A 22,833-nucleotide genomic window follows, 5' to 3' on the forward strand; every position below is an offset into this window, starting at 1 on the left:
TAATAGGTGTTCTTTGAGTATTTACTGTGTGGCAAACGCTCTACTCTATGTTCAGTATGTGTGTAATGATCATGACAGCTGTAAGAGTTAGGTATTTATGTTCTCATTTATGGGTGAGGAGATCGAGACTTTTATAGAAGTTAAATGACTTAGACATAGTCGACATAAAAGCACAAGGTAGAGCTAGCATCTGGATCCATGTCCCTCTGACGCTAAAGGCCATGCTCTTCGATACTGAACTGCAGGGTCTTCTCTTAGCATTGGATTCCTATTCAGATAGGGACCCTGCCTTCAAACTATCACACCCAAAAATATATCCTTGGTGCAATCAGAAGACAACTTTCTGCTTATATGTGAAATGAAGCTATCTCTATGTTTATCATTCTTGTGTATGTAAGAGTAATGTCTATATCCGTGGGGGATGTTTCTTGGATAAGAATGTGCTGTGAGCATGGATGTAGGAAATCCACCAATACTGGATCTGATTTTCTCTGGCCATTGCTTAGTTTGTACAACCATTTATCTTGCACCCTTAGCTCACCAGGGTGAAGGCTGTATTTTCAAATGGCAGTTTTGCTCAAAGAAAATTTAATCTGATCTTGCTTGAGGGTTTAATTTGGGGAACAAAGACTACAAGAGGCTAATCACGGTTCTTCTACTCATAATTTTATAGTGATCCTTGTGCAAGGTGCTTTCTCTAGCAAAATGAAAGTCCTGGCCCAAGGCAAACTAGGTGATTTCTATAAATGATTCATTACCTTTCACAGATTCAGGCCTCAAATGCTTGTATATCATTTTAGTTACTACAGTGGGCAATAGGAGGTAAGTTGGGTTGGTGGAGGTATGGAGAAAAACCACTTATTAAGAGTTATTTTGATAAGCCTGGGTAGCAACTAAAAATACAGGGTTCAGGAAAGGCCTCAGGACATAGTACATTAACAGCACTAAATAAATATGTGTAGAATTAACTAATAAAAAGAAAAGATCAAAGGCTGACTTTAAGAATATAGCCTAGTGAGAATAAAAAGCATAGATTTATAGAAAGAAGTTCAGGAGAAAAAAGTTTTTATAGTCAGTTAATCTTATTGAAGCCTTCGGAGGTTATATCATATAATAATAAAAACATCAGGATAAATGTAAGGATAAATGCACAGTTTTTTTTTTCAGTGTTTCTAGAGGTAAAAACATAAAAAAGTACTTATCAAGAGTAAAATGGTTAAATAAAGTATATGTCTCCATTCTATGAAGTATCATGCAGCTATTTAAAAATAGAAATTAGACCTACATTTATTTCCTGGGAGATATCCACAAAATATTGCTAAGTGAGTGTACGTACTGTGTATACATACACACGCGTATATACATCGTTCATTTTTTGTAAGACCCATGGAAGGGTAAGAACGATCACTCTGTTAAAATCAAAGGAAAGAGATTTATTGTCATTTTTAGGTGCTGTTGAGTCATTTCTGACTCATAGCGACACTATGTACAATAGAAGGGAACGCTGCCCAGTCCTTCGCCGTCCCCACAATCTTTGTTATTTTTGAGCCCATGCTTGCAACCATTATGTCAATCCATTTCCTTGAGGGTCTTCCCCTTTTTAGCTGACCCTCTTCCTTATCAATCCTGATGTCCTTCTTCAGGGACTGGTCCCTCTTGATAACATGTCTAAAGTACATGAGATTAGTCTCACCAACCTCACTTCCAAGGAGCATTCTAACTGTACTTCTTCCAAGACAGATTTATTCGTTCTTCTGGCCGTCCATGTTATATTCAATATTCGTTGCCAACACCATAATTTAAAGACATTTTTGGCCTTCCTTATTCATTGTCCAGCTTTCCCATGCATATGAGGCAACTGAAAACACCATGGCTTAGATCAGGCGCACCCTAGTCCTCAAAGTGACATCTTTGCTTTTCAACACTTTAAGGAGGCCTTTTGTAACAGATTTGCCCGATGTAGTAAGTCTTTTGATTTCTTGACTGTTACTTCCATTGGTGTTGATTGTAGATCCAAGTAAAATAAAATCCTTAAAAACTTCAATATTTTCTCCATTTATTGTGATGTTGCTTACTGGTCCAGTTGTGAGGATTTTTGTTTTCTTCATGTTGAGGTGTAATCCACACTGAAGGCTCTATAGTCTTTGATCTTCATCAGTAAGTGCTTGAAGTTCTCTTCACTTTCAGCAAGCAAGGTTGTGTTATCTGCATATCATATATTGTATTAAAATTGTGTTACCTGAGATTTATTCAGTGCTCCAAAGCATGGAGGGAGAGGTGTGCTTTTGTAGTAAAGATGGGGGAGGGGAGTGTGTGATGGTCACATGGTCATAATGTGGGTAAGTCATCAGCTCAACTGCCTTCCTCCTGGAACATCTCGAGTAAACTTGTTCTCCTACAATTACATTCCTGACGCTCACTTTCGTTTACTAAGAGTGGTTAAACGACATTCCTGAGCCCTACCCTTATTTGCTAAGCCTGGCTTGGTGCAAGAGCTGGGCTGATTAAACAAGATGATTGATAGGGGGCCAGGGTCTTCTGATCCCACCCAGCCAGAGGCCCAAGGCCATATGCATATGAATGGGAAGAAGTCAAGGTTACATTCTCAGGAATACAGAAGTGGCAGCCTGCAATGAAATGGAGTTTTGATCTAGACTTCATGTCAGCCATTTTATTATGCCAAATGCCTGTTTTAGAGGTTTGCTAGCACAGAACAAACAACACACAATGATGTGTATGTCTATGTGTGTGTGTATAAATTTTTTTTTTAACGACATAGAAGAAATTGTTTATTTCAGTCGTTTATTTCAGGACATAGAGTAATGGAGGAGGTTAGTGAATTATTGTGCTGCATAAAACCTAGTGTTATTTTACTAATTATGATAAACATTATTTTTAGTAAAGAAAAGGAAATGGAAATATTTTTTTAGAGGAAGACAACTACACAATATTCTGTTCCAAGAGCACTAATGCCTTGAAGTTTAGATGGGTTCTCTCTGTATCTTATGTCCACAGGACTTGAGTTTTGTTGTAATATTAAAGTCCTTCACATCTAAAACACATCACAGCTTCACATTTGAGCAAGAAACTCGGCCTCTTCAAGACCCAGTGTCTTCTTCTGGAACCATAGTGATGTGAAAGTGGTGGTTTCTGAGATCTCTTCCAGCACAGATATTCTATTATTCAATTGTTTAAAAATAATAATAGTTGTAGAAATTACATATGTGTGAAAATATTGATGGTGTCAGTGGATGGCCTGGGGTTTTAGGGCCCCTTCCATACATCAGTCACTTACAAACTACTTTCAATAGACTGTGTTCTAAATATAAACAATAGGTTGATTATGCAAATTCAGCTTCTAGAGAAGTTCTCTGACCATTCCTTTACCCCGTATTGCTGGCTCTAAAGCTTTTCCAAAGTAGAAATTCTCCATCTGTTCCTATTAGGATTTGCTCTGTAGCACAAATCAGTATGTGAGATTAAGATTAGAGTAAGTCTTTATTCATGAAATTTAAAAGACACTGTTTCTTTACGATGCAAATACCCTTTGCATACTTTACCTTTATACTTACTACTCATTCATATCTCAGTGGAGAAAGTATCCAAGATCTTTTCCAAAGAGCCAAATTTTGAGAAGGAAACAAGAGGAAAAAGGGATGTGGAAGGGAAGGAATGGGACAATCACAGAGAGAGAAAATAGCATGAAGAAGTTGTGGCTGACAGGGTGACAGGCACTTCAAGAGTTTGTCAGAGGAAAGAATGGAAGAAAGGCCAACACTCTTTGAATCATCCTTGACTCCTCTCTTCCCAACACCAGATTCATTAGCAAATCCCATCAGTTCTCTCTTCAAATATAGCCAGAGTCTGATCAGTTTTTACACCACCACTGCTCCCACCCTCAACCAACATACCATCTTGTTTCCTGATTCTGCCCGTTACAGTCTATTTTTGACACAGTAGTCAGAGGGACCTTTTGAAAACCTGAGTGAAATCAGTCATTCCACTGCTCAAAAAAACATAGTCTAGTGGTTTCACATTTAACTCAAATAACCAACCAGATCCTGCACCAGATTCTCTATTCTGGCTCACATTAGACACAATCTGGTGAGTTTTAAAGAAATACTGATGTAGGGGACCCACCCCTGGAACATTCATTATGTTGGTTTTAGGGCTGTTGTTTGTTGTTAGTTGCCGTCAAGTCAATTCGAACATACGGCGACCCCATACGTTTCAGAGTAGGATTGCTCCCTTGGGTTTTCTTGGCTATAGTCTTAATGGAAGCAGATCTCTGTGCCTTTTCTTCCGCAGTACCGCTGAGTGGGTTCCAACCACCAACCTTTACATTAGCAGTCGAGTGCAAACTGTTTGCACCATTTAGAGACCTGGTTTCAGGGCTGGGGCACTGGTATTTGCTGAAAGCTTTCCAAGTGATTCTAATGTGACTCCAGAGTTGAGAACCACTGTCCTCCACAATCTGCTCACCTTCTTCTTTCCTTACCATCTTTTTCTCACCCTCTCCCTCTATACACTCCAGACGCAAGGGCCTCCTGGCTATATCTCCAACACACCAGGCACACGCTCCCACCTTGGAGTCTTTATGCTGGCTAATGCTCCCTCCAATGCTCACGTTGTTACTGGAATAAGGTTCTTGCCTTTCACTGGTCAAGAATGAGCAGGTAAGGCATGTAGTTTTCCACATGAGCAAAGCTTTATTGAAGAGGCTTGCAAGAGGAGACGAGAAGGGCCTAGAGCAAAGCATACCTTCATCTCACAGAACAAAAGATGGGCCAGAATTTTTAAAAGTTCTTGGGCAAGAAAAGATTCATGTTTATTCATAGGCACAGGCGGGGACATGTTAACTAAAGTGCACACACAGTAGCTTTTCAAGATGGCTTCTGTCCCGGAGACCTCTGGGATTCATAGCAGGACTTATTATGGGGTGTCACGTCTGTGCAGTCTCTCGCTCCCCAGGTTCGATTCCCCAGCTGTGGAAGCCCCTGGTGGAAGGTCACACAGCGGTCACAGATGGGTGTTCTGCACATGTCCCTGGGCCTGGTTCTCTCCAGCTGCTTCTGAAAGGCAACTTTAAAGAGGTGTGCAGGCTATTTTTACATACTCTGCCCCATTGTTCTGGGGGAGGGCTTTGTTTCTGCACCCTAGGCTATTTCCTGTTATTTTGTTTGCAGATTTGGGGGCCCTTCTATTCCTTGTCTTACTAAGTCTCTGTCTCGACACTCAACCCCCTATTACCTGCCTTGTAGTATAGCCTATTTCTCTTTTACTTGCTTCTCCTCTAACCACAACAGTCTCTTTGGTATTTCTCAAACAGGCACCCTCCGATCTCAGGGCCTTTGCTCCCTGTCTTAACGTGGCTCTACTCTTTTGCCTTCTTTAGGTCTTTAGCTAAGGTGTCAAATACCTTGTGCCACAATCCCTAGAAAATTATGAGTAGAAGGATCTTGATTAGCCCTTTCTAATTTTTTCCCTGAGTCAAACTCAGTATCAGGTTGCATGTCCCTCATATACAAATAGAACCAACATTTGATAATTTAGCCCTCCCCTTGGTGAGCTAAGGATGCAAGATAAATGCTTGTGAAGTCCAAACAACTGTCAAAGGGAGTCAGAGCCAGTATAGGTGGATTTCCTGTACCCATGTTCAGAGCACATTCTTATTTAGGAAACATCCCTAGTAGACACACGCACGTACTGTCACATACACATACACGGGAGAGGTATGTGCAGAGAGACTTGTATGGTTTCCTCTAGCACAGATATTCCATGATTCTATTATTAAAAATTAATAATAACACAGAATTATTAATGATATGAAGATAGACCCAAGGAGTGGCTTGGAGGATTTGGCTTCCATCAGCAAACCCTATCTCTTTTACATAACCCATCGGTTACCCCCCAATTGCCTCAAATAGTTACACCATGTAGGTAAAGGTAGTGGTGGTGCTGTGCAAGTGCAGGTTCAAACCCCCCTGGCCTCACACTTCTAACACATTGCTGCATCTGGAGTGCCTTCCGCATAGAAATCCAATGGCTGTGCCTTTTGGGTATGCTCTTGGGACTCACTCTACTGAATAAATCCAGATTTGTGATTAGGGCGATGTGGTTTATTCACGTGGCTTAAAACACTATGTCTTTAAATGCAAATACTCCTTGGGAAAGGTATAGTTTAAGCCTGGTTACTCATTTATACTTCAGCATATGGATGTTTTTAGGAGTGCTTGGCACTTAGTGGGAGCTCAACAGGCATTAATAGAATGAATATATAGATACATTAATGCAAGAGTGTTTTCTCTGGGACTGACATGGGTCTCACACTGTGAGAGAGGCCTGGTCTGAGGTTATCTTACGTTATATCCAAGAAGACACCTAGAAGAGTGACCTGAGCACAGCAGAGTAACCTGGAGGCATTGGCACATGCCCAGAGATGTGGAAGGAAGGTTCCTTAGCCAAGGATATTGAGAACTCATCCCTTGCACCAAAGGCATCGTGGCGAAGAGGTCTCTGGCATTGAGTATATGGGTGAATTTGCCTGTTGATGATCTCAGAAGAAACCCACAAGAGAATTTACCCTTCAACATTTGCCAAGCCTGAGGAAGATAAACACCAACTCACAAGAGTATCGGTGAAGTATGGGCTTTTCTGAACCTTCTGTCTTTCTTCCTTCCAAGTTTAAGCTGGGGGCGATGAAGTAGAAGCACGCAGCAGAAAAAGAGACTGCAAATCTCTTTTTACCCTTTTTCAACTGTGTGTTTCTCTCCTGCCCTGGGACTCAGCTGGGGCGAGGGAGAAGCTTTGACTTTAATTCAAGTTTCGACATTTGATTTATTACTGAAATAAAATGTTGTTTTGTGATTTAAAGTGACTCTAGGACTTTTTGTTATCTAAGAGAGGCCAGAAAAAGTAATGAGGACTGCCCAAATTTTCATCTGGAGGCAGTGGCAGTACTAGCTTCACAGAATAAATTTGAAGAGACAGTGGGAGATAGAAATGAAGTTGTTTATAATTTCATCCCATGAGTCATGCTTGTTATGTATGTCTACTTCACAGCTCTGTCCTGATTAGTACGATATCGATTCTCATGTCAACCTGAAAATATTTCTGTTGCAAGTCAAGCACATTTTTAGTTGGTGCTGAAATTTCTCACCAGCTTTATTTTTAAATCAGCACGGAATTATTAAACTGAATTAATTTTTTTTTTTTTTTTAATCTTTATAAAGAGAGCTTCAAGGAAGTCTTTGCTCTGGGTGGTCAAAGGACTGGAACAAATCCAATTTCTGTTGTAGGCAAGTTTTGTCAGTACCAGGCTCAGAGCTCACTTTCTGAGGACCTCTCTGAGTCACACACAAAATATCTCGTGCTAGCTTGATCTGTGGAGTTTATTAGCTGTAAAGGAACTAAAAACCAAAAAACCAAACCAGTTGCTGACGAGCTGATTCTGACTCATGACGACCCCATGTGTTACAGAGTAGAACTGAGCTCCATAGGGTTTTCTCAGCTGTAGTCTTTATGAAGCCAGATTGCTAGGCCTTTCTTTTGTGGAACTGCTGGGTGGGTTTGAACCGCCAGTCTTTCAGTTAGCAGCCAAGTACAAACCATTTGCATCACCCAGGGAACTAAAGAGTTGTTTTTAGACAGTGTAACACAGAAATGTAAAGTTAGTAGCAAAACTGAAGAATGACAAGCTTTTAAAAATGCTGCAAAATGTAGATTTGAAATTTGGACTATATTTTTCTTGAAGAAGTTACATCAGGTAATAGACAAAATTAAGACTTAAGAAAAAATGAGAATCCCAGTCTCTTGAAATTAATTGTCTCTTTAAATTTTTTTTTTTCCACACAACTTTACATTTGTCTGTAACAGAGACAAGGAGCCCTGGTAGAACAATTTGGTTAAATGCTTGGTTACTAACCAAAAAGTTTGCAGTTCAAACCTGAGAAAAGACTTGGAGATCTGCTCCAATAAAGATTTTGGCTAGGAAGTCCTATGGGGAAGTTCTTCTGTGTCCTACAGGGTCGCTGTGAGTCAGAATCGACCTGACAGCATACAATGCAACAACAGCATAACAGAGACACAATTTCATCTTTAGCAATTGTCATCGTGTTCCACAAAGGGCCTCTTCTGGGGGAGATGGCTACAGTCTTCCCCAAGTGTGTTGGTGTGCCGAGTCTTGCAGCCTTGAAAGCAGGAAGATAAGAACTGTCTTGTATTGCTTTTCTTTCTTCAGACAGCAGCCAGGCTGGTTCTCTGCACACAATAGGTGTCAGAGAACGCTATTGATTGAATGTCCGGTGTTTCATTCATTTGGAATGGACATTGCTGTCCATTCATATCTGAAATATAAACAGCATTAATACTAACATTCTGTGGCTTCATAATTCCTTTCATAGCTCTCTCCTCGTTTAGACTAATTACTATGATGTGCAGGGCTCCCCTTTTATTTTGACTGTTACGGTGGAGGAAATTGAAAATTCGAAACCACCATAAAGCACTGAGTCTCAAGAAAAGAATCCATTAAAGTCCTTTAAAAGTTATCTCAAATCCTCAGCATCCAATGTCTCTAACTCCAAATCCCCCATTTTGTTAAAGTATAAATGAAGTGGCTCCTTTTCACCCTGCCTGAAAATCATAGAAACCATTCCCATTGGAGAAGATTCCCCTACTTTTGGGTGTAAGTGTGCTTAAACCTTCACATAGGTGTGAATAAGTAATCTTTCCCTTTGTCATTTCTGGAACTGAGTTTTCTCCTGTTCTCTGAGAGGATCACTAGACAGCATATGAAGAGCTGGTAAGTGGGACTGTTTGTCTACTGTAAGGTTAATAACACACTAAGAAATTCTCACAATTATGTTTATGAGCAGAAATAGCCTTAGGCCAACCAAGAAAGTTGTCTTTGCTACCAACACATCTTATTTTCTTTATCTTCTTTGTATGTCTCCTTCCCCAATTTGTATAGTTTAGTGTCCAACCTTTCAGCTGCCTGTTAGATGCTCAAGCCCAAATCCACCCATAGGCATATACTCCTGTGTTCCCTCCAGAGATGCTTTGTGCTCAGGCTTTTCTTGACTGCTTTCTTTTTGTCCTAACTTGCTCTCATGCATTCTGTGCACCCTTTGCTTGATATTTGGCTGACAAATATGATCGACTCCTCTACTTAAGGTAGCAATGGCCAATTATGATTCAGTGTGTTACAGAAAAGTTGTATCAGATGAACATTTAGCTTAAATAAATCAAGCATGAGCACCAGGCTTGGGAGTTGGGGAAGATGAAAGAGAGTGAGAAGTAAATAACCAAATCAGTTGCCATGAAGTCAATTCCAACTCATGGTGACCCCATGTGTGTCAGAGAAGAACCATGTTCCAAAGAATTGTCAATGGCTACTTCTTTTGGAAGTAGATCGCCAAGCCTTTCTTCCAAGGTGCCTCTGGGTGGACTCAAAGTGCCACACTTTTGGTTAGCGACCAAGTGTTTTGACCATTTGCACCACACAGGGGGTTCAGAGAAGTAAATAGAGAGGAGTAATTTGTTCCCCATTCTACTCAATCTATGGATGGCCAGGAATGAACAAGAGATGCCAGATAAGATTCTATTTCTCCTTCATCAGTCTCAGTTCCTGCTTTCACAATGTGAATCTTTTATTGGGCTGAATTTGATTATAAAATTTAAATAGCTGTAAATTTCTTATAGTGTAGCTAACTGCTTCATCTGGTGCCAAGCTGAAGAATAGGTCTCTGTTCCAATAGTGTTGGGGAAAGAAAGAACCTGACTGTGTTTGATTCACTGAAAAATGGAGTAATATCCATGTTGTACTTCATGGGTGATTTAAGGGACTCTCAAGTATAATTTTGTCTGTGAGTGATTTTTTTACCTTAGGAATTGCCTTTAGAACTGCATAGGGCTTCACTATACATTTGGATTTTAACAGGTTTGAACAGCATAACCTAAAGTCATGAGTAGTCTGGAGATTACAGGTACTTGTTAGGGTATATTTGGGTAAGAAGACCTAGGGATACCTTTGAAACATATGCCAGGGGTGGAGTCCTATTCTGCCTATCAGTAATAATAATTTAAAAACCTTATATTTCTATATGGCTGTGATTTATCAAATGCTTTATAACCCACACGTAAAAAAAAATGAACTAAAATACAAAACCTTAGGTGACTTGTTTATTAATTCAGGGGGCTATTTATTAATGTGATGTAGGAATGGTCAATGAGTTCTCTGCAGTGGGAAGGACATTTCAGATGCACTTCCCTGAGAACTTGCTCTATTTTAAATTAATAGCTGAGTTTATAGAGACATAATTTCTAGGCAGAAGGTAGTTGCAGAAGAATTTTTTTTGCATGCATTTATTCAGGAAATATTTGAGTGCTGACTAAATGCTCACACTCTTTTAGGTTCTAGGAACACTAATGGACAAGACATGTAACCCCTAAGCGAATGGCGCTTACATGGATTGGGGAGGGTTAAAAACAATAAACAAATACAATAAACACAATCCCAGATGGTGATCAATTAGGCTGACATGACATGGTGCCTGGGTGGCTGCTTTAGATTGAAAGGTTAGGGAAGAGCGTTCAGATTTTAGCTGAGCTATGAACAATGAGAAAGGGTCAGCCCTGCGCAGAGAAGGGAGGGCACATTGCTGCGAAAGGGTATAGCCGGTGCAAAGGCCAATGGCATGACCAAGTCGGTGTATTTGAAGACCAGGTACAAGGCAGCATGTCTGTCTGTTAGCAAAAGGGAAAATGGAAGGAGAGGCAGGCAGAGCGTTAGGCAGTGACCTTATCATAAACGGCTTCCTAAGCTAGAATACTAGTTTTCCTTAAAATCAGCACTGCAAGATTTGTTTAGTAAAAAATTAGAGATGGCAGTGGATTAAGCTATATACTCTGTACACCCTGAGCAAGTGCAAAGAGACTAAGAATGCTCAGAAATTAATATAAATGCCCTGATATGAGGAAGTGATCATTTCAAGGTAGACAGGCTCAGAGACTGAGAAAATGAGGAGCACAAAAAATGATCAGTAGAAACACAGAATTAGAAGAGTTGTGGTTAAGATAATACTTGTTTTAGTAGCAAAAACAGCCTAAAGCACTAGTTCATAGACAATCAGTGTGCCCCATGTGTTGATCTTTCTAGCAGTTTACCTTAGTGTGCTGTAACAAATACTACCATTTATTACTTGTGTCATGGTAGTGGAAATATGGGAACATAGGACTAAGGACTTAACCGATACCTTAGCGATCCTTACTCTAGCACCACTGTCATGTCATTTATCATCTGTAATGTGGGTATGTCCTGTTTATCTGTTTGTGTATTCTATATGTACGTATGTATAATAGATAGATATATAGTAAATAAATGAGTTCATTCCATTTTATACACTTGGCCATTCTTAACTAAACCTTACTTTGTCATTATCTAAGTTAACTACTTCAGCAATTGCATATTATTAATACCTGAATTTGGTGGACCCACCAGGTAAGTAATACTCCATAAAATAATACAAGCGAATAAAAAAATCTTAAACAACAAAAAGTCTTATTATTGACTTTAAAAAATTATCTCAGCTTAGAGATGACAAGAACACTTTATACTTTCACATACATTATTTCATATACACAGGAATCATAAGCCTCATTTTGAAGATGGGAACTAGGGGAGCAGAAATGCTACTATCCAAGATGGGACTATGTATCAGTGGTGCACCTTCTGTAGGTCTCTTTTTTTAAAATCCTGAGAGAATCTGTTTGGCCAGTGAATATGCTGCCTGTGTCTGGTTATACTCCAGATTTGGTCAGCTATGACCTGGGGAAGGGAGGGTAGAAACATGGCTGAGTGTGTGAGCAGGAGGTATTCCTAGAAAAGGGGATGAATAGTTGCTGTCCTTAATAACCAATACACTTCATCAGCAAAGTAGTGTAAAATTTTTGGCTAAAATAAATAAAACTTGTACCTGAGGAGGCGAGTTCCTGGCAATAGCAAGACAATTCATAGTTAACAACAGAATTATTATTAAAAAGGTCCATAACTAAAATTATCCTTGATCATTTTTTTTTTTTGTCCTCTTTTGCATGAAAAGATGAAGATGATGTGTTCTTGGATGTTTCAAATCAATTAAGAACAGGTTCCCAAAATAAAGAGTGTGTGTGGGTTATTCTTTTGTTGTTTTCATTGCTTTACTCTTTGCTCAAACTGTGGCATTCACACCATACCCACACTTACATCTGAGGTCTAGAACAGGGAGGAATATTCAGTGTGGCTTCAGTGCCTTTGAAACCGGACCAATGGGTTCCAGCACAGCGTGCGAGAAGCCAAACTCTCAAACGCTATCTTTGAGGGGAAGAGTTTATTTCAGAGCTGGCAAGCAGGGACCCAGAGGTATCGACCAAACATTGAGTTCCCCGATCTGCGTCAGCAATGTATAATTTATACTTATACATATTCATTTGGGGGTGGAGGGAAATTGTAGGCAGGATCAGAGGTTTTATCTATTCATAGTTTCTGCCAATTGTTAGGAGGGGAGGCTAAGACTCCACACAGAAGTGGCCGACGGACCAAACGCTTTTGAAACTGGCTCCACTATTGTCGATGATGCATTTCCGGTGATTTTGGTTCCTTGGCATGAGTCTTCTAATTTCTTGACGTGTAAGTTCTCTTGCGTTATTGAGCATGCATGGCAGCCCAGGGTCATTGGTTGGTCACTGTGGTCTACCCTGCGCATGTCAGGCTACTCTGAGCTGGTTAGGTCTGGACTTTGCCGAAGCTCTCTGGAGGGTCTGAAAAACAACTTAGAGAAAGTGAGTGACGTGGTGCGGAGGCGACCGGGAGTGGCCTGATACCTGGTGGGGTACTAGTTAATTCGGTGTCTTCAGTATCTTCAGCCTCCAGAGTCCCCTAACAGCTTCTTTAAACAGAGTTACCACACCTGCCTCTTCTGAGGAAGCTGTTGTCAGGTAAGGTATTGTAAAATGGTGGTAGAAATAGTAGTAATATCAGTAGTAGTGTCCAAACCTGTCAAACGTTGGGGGGGGATAATGACCCCTTTCCAGCAGTAGTCTGTCAGTTTGTCATACTGTGGTGGCTTGTGTGTTGCTATGATGCTGGAAGCTATGCCACCAGTATTTCAAATACCAGTAGGTTTACCCATGATAGTCAGGCTTCAGAGAAACTTCCAAACTAAGACAGACTAGGAAGGACCACAAAAAAAAAAAAAAGAAAAAAAAATGACCAGTGAAAACCTTGTGAATAGCAGCAGAACATTTTCTGATATAGTGCTGGAAGATGAGTCCCTCAGGTTGGAAGTCACTCAAATTATGACTGGAGAAGAGCTGCCTCCTCAAAGTAGAGTCGACCTTAATGACATAGATGGAGTCAAGCTTTCAGGATCTTCATTTGCTGAGGAGGCATGACTCAAAATAAGAAAAAAACAGCTACAAACTTCCATTAATAACCGGAATGCGTAATGTACAAGGTATGTACCTAGGAAAATTGGAAGTCATCAGAAATGAAAAGGAACTCATAAAGATCCATATCCTAGGTGCTGAAGTACAGCACTGTCAGTGATAATATCCATAAGCCTACAAGGAAGACCAGTTAATATGACTATCACTCAAATTTATGCACTGCCACCAGTGCCAAAGATGAGGAAATTGAAGATTTTTACCAACTTCTGCAGTCTGAAATTGATCAAACATGCAATCAAGATTTACAGATAATTAATGGTGATTGGAATGTGAAAGTTGGAAACAAAAAAGAAGGATTGGTAGTTGGAAAATATGGCCTTGGTGATAGAAATGATGCCAGAGATCACATGATATAATTTTGCAGGACCAATGACTTATTCATTGAAATACTTTTTTTTTTTTTTTTAACAACGCAAACGGTGATTATAGACTTGAACTTCACTGAATGGAATACACAGGGATCAAATCGACTACATCTGTGGAAAGATATGATGGAGAAGTTCAATATCATCAGTCAGAAGAAGGCTGACTGCAGAACAAACTGTCAATTGCACATATGCAAGTTCAAATTGAAGCTGAAGAAAATGAAAACAACTCCATGAGAACCAAAGTACAACTTTGAGTATATACCACCTGAATTTAGAGACCATCTCAAGAATAGACTTGATGCATTGAACACTAATTACCAAAGACGAGATGAGTTGTGGGAAGACATCAAGGACATCATACATGAAGAAAGCAGGAGGTCATTACAGACAGGAAAGAAAGAAAAGACCAAAATAGGTGTCAGAAGAGACTCTGAAACTTGCTCTTGAATGTAGAGTGGCTAAAGTGAACAGAAGAAATGATGAAGTTAAAGAGTTGAGTAGATTTCGAAGGCAGCTCAAGAAGACGAAGTAAAGTATTCTAATGAAATGTGCAAACACCTGGAGCTAGAAAACCAGAAGGGAAGGACACTCTTGGCATTTCTCATGTTCAAAGAACTGAAGAAAAAATTCAAGCCTTGAGTTGAAATTTTGAAGGGTTCTATGGGCAGAATATTGATTGACACAGGAAGCATTAAAAGTAGATGGAAGGAATACACAGAGTCACTGTACCAAAAAGAAATGGTCAACATACAACCATTTCAGGAGGTAGCATATGATCAAGAACTGATGGTATTGAAGGAAGAAGTCCAAGCTGCACTGAAGTCATTGTTGAAAAACAAGGCTTCGGGAATTGGCAGAATACCAATTGAGATGTTTCAACAAATGAATGCAGCACTGGAAGTGCTCACTCGTCTATGCCAAGAAATTTGGAAGACAGCTACCTGGCCAACTGACTGGAAGACATCCATATTTCTGCTCATTCCAAAGAAAGGCAATACAACAGAATGCTGAAATTGTCAAGCGATATCATTATCACATGCAGGTAAACTTTTGCTGAAGATAATTCAAAAGCTGTTGCAGTAGTACATAGGGAACTGCCAGAAATTCAAGCCAGATTAAGAAGAGGACTTGGAACGAGGGGTGTCATTGCTGTTGTCAGATAGATCTTGGCTGAAAGCAGAGAATACCAGAAAGACATTTACCTATGTTTTATTGTAAAGGCATTCGACTGTGTGGATCATAACAAATTATGGATAACATTGCGAAGAATGGGAATTCCAGAACATTTAACTGTGCTCATGTGGAGTCTGTACATAGACCAGGAGGCAGTTGTTCCAGCAGAGCAGAGGGTTACTGCGTGGTTTAAAATCAGAAAATGTGTGCAGCAGGGTTGCATCCTTCACCATACTTATTGAATCTGCATGCTGAGCAAATTATCTGAGAAGCTGGACTATATGAAGAAGAATATACCATCAGGATTGGTGGAAGATTCATTAACAACCTGCGATATGCTTGATATGCTCGCTGAAAGTGAAGACGACTTGAAGCACTTACTGATGAAGATCAAAGACTATAGCCTTCAGTATGGATTACACCTCAACATAAAGAAAACAAAAATCCTCACAGCTGGACCAATAAACAACATCATGACAAATGAAGAAAAGATTGAAGTTGTTAAGGATTTCATTTTACTTGGATCCGCAATCAACACTCACGGAAGCGGCAGTCTGGAAATCAAACTATGTATTGCATCCAGCAGATCTGCTGCAGAAGACCTCATAAAGTGTTCAAAAGAAAGATGTCACCTTGAGGGTTAAGGTTCACCTGACCCAAACCATGATGTTTTCAATTGCCTGATATGCATGTGAAAGCTGAACAATGAATAAGGAAGACCGAAGAACTGATGCCTTTGAATTATGGTGTTGGCAAAGAATATCAAATAAACTATGGACTTCCAGAAGAACTAACAAGTCTGTCTTGGAAGAAATACAGCCAGAGTGATCCTTGGAAGTGAGGATGGTGCGACTTTGTCTCATGTACTTTGGACATGTTATCAGTAGGGACCAGTCCCTGGAGAAGGACATCATGCTTGGTAAAGAAGAGGATCAGCGAAAAAGAGCAAGATCCTGGACGAGATGGACTGACGTGGTGGCTGTAACAATGGGCTCAAAAATAACGATTGTGAGGATGGTGCGGGACTGGCAGTGTTTCATTCTGTTATATATAGGGTTGCTATGAGTCAGAACTGATAGATGGCACCTAACACCAACAATGGGAAGAAAGGCCTGGCAATCTACTTCTGAAAATCAACTAGTGAAATCCCTATGAATCACAATGGTCTGACTTGCAACCAATCAGCGGGATGGTGCAGGACCAGGCAGTATTTTGTTTCTTTGTCCACGGGTTGCCACGAGTCAGGCTTACTCAATGGTAGCTAACAACAACAACAATAACAACAACTACGATACAGTGCTTAATTTGTGCCAGGCATTGTTCTAAGCTATTTCAAATATTTATTTAATGTTCATAAAGACTTTGAGAGGTAGGTACTATTATTATCTGTATTTATAGGTGAGGAAACTGAGGCAGAAAGATTAAGTAAACTGCTGAAGGTCCCACGGGTGGAAGAGCTGGGACACAAACCTAAGCATTCTGATTCTAGAGTCCATGCTGTTAACTACTGTGCTTAAGCTGCTTGTGTGTGGCATATATGTTCTAATTAGAACCTGGTATCAAGATGAGAATTCCATTTTAAGCTGACATAAAACTTGGTCCTGCTGTGTACCTCAGAGTTTTCTGAGATATAACCTTATAAACAAACAAACAAAAAAACTAAACCCCAGTTGCTGTCGAGTCAACTCTGACTCATAGCGACCCTATAGGACAGAGTAGAACTGCCCCACAGGGTTTCCAAGGAGCGGCTGGTGGATTTGAACTGCTGACCCTCGGTTAGCAGCTGATCTCTTACCATTGTGCTACCAGGGCTCCATATAACCTCGTACAACTGCTTAAATGAGGGTGTAAGGGCTCTGAGCATCATGGAGCACATGACACTATAAGAGGCAGGCTAGTAACGCTGTCAAATGATCTCCAGAGGCAAATTATCTAGTGTGTGAGTCTTTTGGATTCCTGTTTTTACTTTATTTTTCTTATCCATCGTCAGATAACTTTAGAATGAGCTGGTTCCTTGAAAGAAGGATAAGAAGAGATTTGATAGAAGAAAATACTGAGAACATTTAATAAAATCAACTATTTTGACTGAACATTTGGGTCATCATATAATAATTGTTCTACTCTTTCCTACAGGGTTGCTATGAGTCGGAATCAACTTGACGACAACGGGGTTGGTTTTTGGTTTGGTTTATAGTAATTGTCAAATTAGCCCAGATTTTTTAAAAACATTATCTACATTGTATTTTGAATTAAATAATTATTTCTTAATTGATAGCTATCATTCTCCTCTGCTCTACTCTGACACTCCCTAGCACATACTCATGCAGCTTTGCCAGTTTCCTGTGTACTGGTAAGTTGTTCTGCTTCAGACCTTGATTAATAGTTGCATGATTTTGCCACAATACCCTGAGGCTCTTTAATATGAATAGTGGCGCAGATGGGATGAGGTATATGCTCAGAGGTTCTTCAAGCCTCTCTTTGCATATCCAATTTGTCACTTTTCCTGGTAAGATTTGAGAATATGAAAATCTCCTGTGTGTCTCCTTTCTACTGATTTATTTAGAATTCAGAAATGCTTTATTCCAAGCACTTCGTCCTTTAACTTAAGTCATAGATTAAAATTCAACAGAAGGCACACTATCTTCATTTCTTGTTATTTCATACGTTTTAATGGCAGTCAATATAAGATTTCTGAAGGTTAAGGCACTATTTTGGGTACTTTATGAAATGAAATAGTAGTGCCTTCAAGATTATCATAGAGCCATCACGTATGGCGCATTTTATTAGCCCCCAGTCTATAAACCAGAATTTGCTGAGAATGTCTTCATAATCAGCTTTTAAATTCATGTCAGGAGTTTCTGAGCACCTACTGTGTGCAAGGCATGGTGCTGGGTATACTTTTTTGATGCCAAGTTTCAGAAGATAGGGTTCCTGATTTGAATACGTTGTTTCCAGGAGGAGTACAAAATAGAGTATTTACAATTTATATCGGAGGTATAAAGGGCTGCTGAAGAGCAGATGAAGAAGAGACTGTCTCTGACGGGGCGGGAGAAGAGGGAAAAGATTGGGGGAGGTATCATAGAAGAGGTGGCATTTGAGCACACCCTTGAGGAATAAATAGAAAACGAACAGATGGAGATGAGTGGGAAAGATATTTCAAGCTCAGAGAACAACAAAAGCAAAGGCACATTAGGCAAAAGACAAAGCAGGAAAAGGTGAGGCTTGTAAGAATGGCAAATCGCCCTACGTATCTGTGTGTTTGTGCTTTACTGACAGAAAGACGGGAGATATTCATGGTGTAACGATGGAAGTTCTTGACATGCCTTGTTTTGTGGGCAAAGGCAGAAATTGCTTAATTAAGTAATGTATGTTAGCTCACTATATATAGCACAGGGCATAGAGCAGTTCTTCAATAAATGCTTGTTATTACTATTATCATTATTTTTGATGGTTTCTGACGAATAAGAGTGACATGGTCATGTTTGGAAGAGGTTCTGAACTATTTATTCACTTCCACCTAAAACTGCTCTTTATTTTTCCACCAGCCCTTAAGAGTAACAGAGGGGAAATGTGAACATAGAAGACATCAGGTCTACCATTTGCTGATATATTGGTAGGTTCTTTTTCATTTCTTTTATCTCAAAGTATTTTCTTGTTTCTATTTATTTCTTCTTCATCCATTGGTTATTTAGGAGTCTGTTGTTCATTACACATATTCGTTAATTCCCCAAATTTCTATTTTGATTTCTAATTTCATTGCACTGTGGTTGAAAAGAATGCTTTGTATGAATTCAATCCTTTTAAGTTTCTTAAGGCTTGTTTTTTGGCCTAGGATATGGCCTGTTCTGGGGAAAACTTCTGTACACATGAGAAGAAAGTGTATTCTGCTGATGTTGGGTAGAATGTTCTGTAGATGTCAGTTAGGTCTATTTGGCTTATAGGTTTGTTCAGGTCTTCTGTTTTCCTGTCAATCCCTGTCAAGTTGTTCGCTCAATTACTGAAAGATAGTAATTATTTTAAAAAAAGAACAAAATGGAAATTTTGGAGTTGAAAAGTACAATGTACAATAACTGAAATGAGAAATCACTAGTCAATTTGAGTTGGCAGAAGAAAAAAGTCAGCAAACTTAAAGCTAAATTAATAAGGATTATATAATCTGAAGAATTGAGGAGTAAGTAATGAAGAGAACTGAACTGAACTTTAGAGAAATGTGGGACATCATTAAGAATACCAACATATGCAAAACAGGAGTAACCAAAGAAGAGGAGAGAGAAAGGAGCAGAAAAATATTTGAAGAAGTAATTGTTGAAATATTTCAAGTTTGATGAAAAATACTAATCTACACATCCAAGAACCTCAACAAACTCCAAGTAGGATAAACACAAAGAGAGCCATACCTAGACACATCATAGTAAAAATGTTGAAAGACAAATACGAAGAAAAAAATTGAAAACAAGAGAAAAATAACTCATCACGTACAAGGGAATCCAAATACAAAAGCTGACTTTTCATCAGAAACAATGGAGGCCAGAAGGTAATGGGATAATAAATTCTATGTGCTGAAAGAAAAAAAACCCTCAACCAGGAATCTTATATCCAGCAATACTGTTTTTCAAAAATGAAGGTGAAATAAAGGCATTCCTAGAAGTGTGCTGGACTAGGGCAGCAGCCCCTGTTCTTTCTGGCTTGCCTGTCCTGACATGGAACCTCTGCCCTATGAACGAGTTGTGGTGAGAGTGATCGGAGAGCCAGTGTTCTCAACCTGTGAGCCTGGGGAACAGATTTCACTCTTTGAGTGGGGGATGATGAAGGAAGACAGCCCTAGACTTCTCAGGGTCTTCTTGCCTTGAATAGAATCTCTGCAACACAGAGCTGAGGGCAAGTGAGAGGTGCTGGTGGTCTGTTCCTCCGAAGGAGATACTGTAGCCCTCAACTGGGAGCTGGGAGGAGAGGCAGTCCTGTGTTCTTAGCTATACCTGCCCAAGTAGAGTGTCTATCATACTGAGCTTGGATGGGAGTGGGAGGGAGAGATTGGTGATGTAAATGCCACAGACTCTTTTTGTTCTTGCAGAGATTTGGTAAATTTTATTGAATAATTTTTTCTTCATTTACTGTATCCCCTTAGGACAATTATCAAAGGTTTTATATATTTTAAAAAATAATTTTAATACTATGTTGTTTTGCTATTGAGAGGGTGCACAGAGCTCCTCACAGTCTTTCCAGAACTCCTCTGCTTATATACTTAATTTAAGTCTAAAATCTCTGTTAATCCTTAGAACAACTTAAGAGAAAGGCATTAAAATATCAGAGCCAAGGTTTGGATCTAGACACTTGGAACAATACCTTGCTTGTGGTAAGTACTTAATAAAGTTAATAACCAAACCAAACCCACTGCCATCAAGTTGATTCTGACTCATAGCAACCCTATAGGACAGAGTAGAACTGCCTCTATAGAGTTTCCAAGGAGCACCTGATGGATTTGAACCACTGACCTTTTGGCTAGCAGCCATATCTCTTAGCCACTACACCACGAGGATTTCCAATAAGGTTAATAATATCTGCTAAATAAATGGCTGAAGCAAAAATCACAAGCAATACAATTTAGGAAAGGATATTTTTAAATGAGGCATGGCAATTATAAAAGCTATTGTGGTTGGGTTGAGAGAAAACTTCATGGAGTGTTTTTTTTGCTATTACGGGATAAGAATATTATCTATTTTTAAATAATTATGTAATTCTTAAACTTCGTACCTAAACTATAGATCTTCATGACCAACACATACAGTATAGAAAAATTTTTCAGTTATATACACATATACTATTAGAGCATCCTTTAAATGAATTCACTGTGAAAGGTGGGCCATTTGGTGACTTCACATAGAGAGCAAGACCCTTGGATAGGATAGGTAGGAAGTGGCTGCTTAACGTTAACATTGTTAAAATTCTGACACTTTGGGGCATGTTTGGGAAGGCCACTAGTGGCTTTATTTGCTTGAGTCTGCAGTGGGATTCTCAGAAGCAGCTGGTAATGATAGATGCATGGCTGAACTTAGGGAGAAAGAGCCTTTTCTGAACAGCCAAAATAACGTCCTAATAGGCAACAAGTTATCCTGGAGTGACAGAAAATTTAAGTGGTCAAGCTCAGTTCTGGGAGATAGACTGACGATTTGGGGTACTAGATTGTGGTATGATATATTACCTTCTAACCCGATTTCTAAAGGAGCCCTGGTGGCACAATGGTTAAGTGCTCAGCTGCTAACTGAAAGGTTGGTGGTTCAAACCCACCCAGTGGCTCTGTGAGAGAAAGACCTGGTGATCTACTTCCATAAAGATTACAACCCAGAAAACCCTATAGGTAAGCTCTACTCTGTCACATGGGGCACTGTGAGTTGGAATCAACTCGACGGCATGCAATAACAGCAACAACCCAGTTTCTGGAAAGAATGTGTCCCAAGACCTTTAAGAAATAGGTTATTTGAGATGAGAGAGAGAGAACAAAAGGGTTGTAGCTCTAGGGGCAATTGTAAGCTTTATTTGCCTACATCATGGTCTCATGTATGGAAATGGGAAGATTGACAAGGAGTCCTGTGAGAAGTCAGTGTGACAGCATTAAGTCCCAAAGCTTTTGCTCATTGAGTTAATGCCATTAAAAATTAAAGCAGGGTAGAAAATGAGATGTGGGGTATACACTAGAGGACCACATACAATTGGAAGGAATGATGTCAACATGGTGACCCACTGAAGCTACCTAGTTTTACATCAGGTTAAGTGGTAGCTCAGAAATGGGTGTATTTTCCCAAGGAAAACATAGAGCCAGTTGGTGAACATGAGGACGGATAGAGGGTAGTAAGAGGATCTTCGAGGGGGTGAAGGGAGATGTAATATAAGCAGTGATAAAGAGAAAATTTTGTGGCTGAAAAGAACCTAAGTTCTTTAAAAAAAAAAAAAAGCCTAGAGAGCTAATGTTTTGTGATTATTTTTGGTGGAGCTCCCTGCTCAAGACTCTGCTGTCATCACTCGTATCACTGATGATACCTCAAGCATAAGGCAGACAAAATGCGTATTTCTCTGATGGTATTCTCTCTCTCTCTTTTTTTTTTTTTTTTTTTTGCAAAATGGCTAAAAAGGAGAAAAGAAAAAACTGGAAACATTGTGCATCTTGATTATTTTTGTGTCTTTCTTTATGCCTCCTTCTATCTACCCTTTTGCCAGAACTTTCTGGCTCATGCCTTTTAACACCTGATGCCAGATCGCAGGATATGTGATTATAATTTTATTGTCTTCTCTGGTTCTTCCCAGAACAGTTAATCTTTCTCTTTGATCTATAATAACTGTGATGCTGTACTCTCAGAGCAGTGAAACCAAGTTAGACCTGGGCATGAGAATGCTGCCCACATTGAATAGAAACCTTGAAAAGCAGCCATGGTCATTTCGGCTCCATTCATTTCCCAAAGCAAATAGCAGTGTTTGCCAGATGGAAATAGTCTAATTTGGGAGATGGAAACATTTCTAAGACTTGTGGATTGTATTATAAATGCTTCAAGTTGAAGTCTCTCCTACAACTCGTAATTGTATTCTCCTATGCTGCATCATTTAGAAAGCCCAAAGGAATGCTTTAAAAAAATCTGCCCCTGACAACTCTTGCAAAGTTTGTTGATGTCATTTAGAGATCAAACACTCTGCTACCTACTTTTAATGGGTTAAGAGCTTTTCAAAGATATTTTCCTGTCCTCAGCATATATTTAAATGACAGGCACAGATGTTTGCCTTCACTTCCAAGCATCCTCACCCTGAGCATTCATTGTCTAAG

Source organism: Elephas maximus, chromosome 6, assembly GCF_024166365.1.
Source record: "Elephas maximus indicus isolate mEleMax1 chromosome 6, mEleMax1 primary haplotype, whole genome shotgun sequence".
NCBI lineage: Eukaryota > Metazoa > Chordata > Mammalia > Proboscidea > Elephantidae > Elephas > Elephas maximus.